Genomic DNA, 562 nt, shown 5'->3' with positions numbered 1-562 from the left:
GGATTGAGGTCTGGGCTTTGACTAGGCCATTCCAAGACATTTAAATGTTTCCCCTTAAACCACTTGAGTGTTGCTTTAGCAGTATGCTTAGGGTCATTGTCCTGCTGGAAGATGAACCTCCGTCCCAGTCTCAAATCTCTGGAAGACTGAAACAGGTTTCCCTCAAGAATTGCCCTGTATTTAGCGCCAGGAGAGCTCCTTGGTCTTCATGGTGCCACTTGCTTGAAACAAGTAATTTTTTTCATTTCACTTAACCAATTTGGACTATTTTGTGTATGTCCATAACATGAAAAATACAAATACAAATCCATTTAAATTACGGGTTGTAATGCAACAAAATAGGAAAAACGCCAAGAGGGATGAATACTTTTGCAAGGCACTGTAGGCCATCCTTTAAGCTATAGCTGGGAATGGCAAGCATGAAGGCAAGCATGAGATGTATGCTCGGAGAAGTGCAGTATTATCATAAGGAGACGTATACTTAGAGGAATGGAYGGAAAAGGAGAGGCAGAGGAGGTCGAAGAGAGAGAGGGAGGAAGAGGGTGAGCTTGAATAGGTAAAA

Source organism: Salvelinus sp. IW2-2015, linkage group LG31 (assembly GCF_002910315.2).
Source record: "Salvelinus sp. IW2-2015 linkage group LG31, ASM291031v2, whole genome shotgun sequence".
NCBI classification, from domain to species: Eukaryota; Metazoa; Chordata; class Actinopteri; order Salmoniformes; family Salmonidae; genus Salvelinus; species Salvelinus sp. IW2-2015.
The sequence above is the reverse complement of the archived record's forward strand: the minus strand, read 5'-3'. Positions refer to the sequence as shown.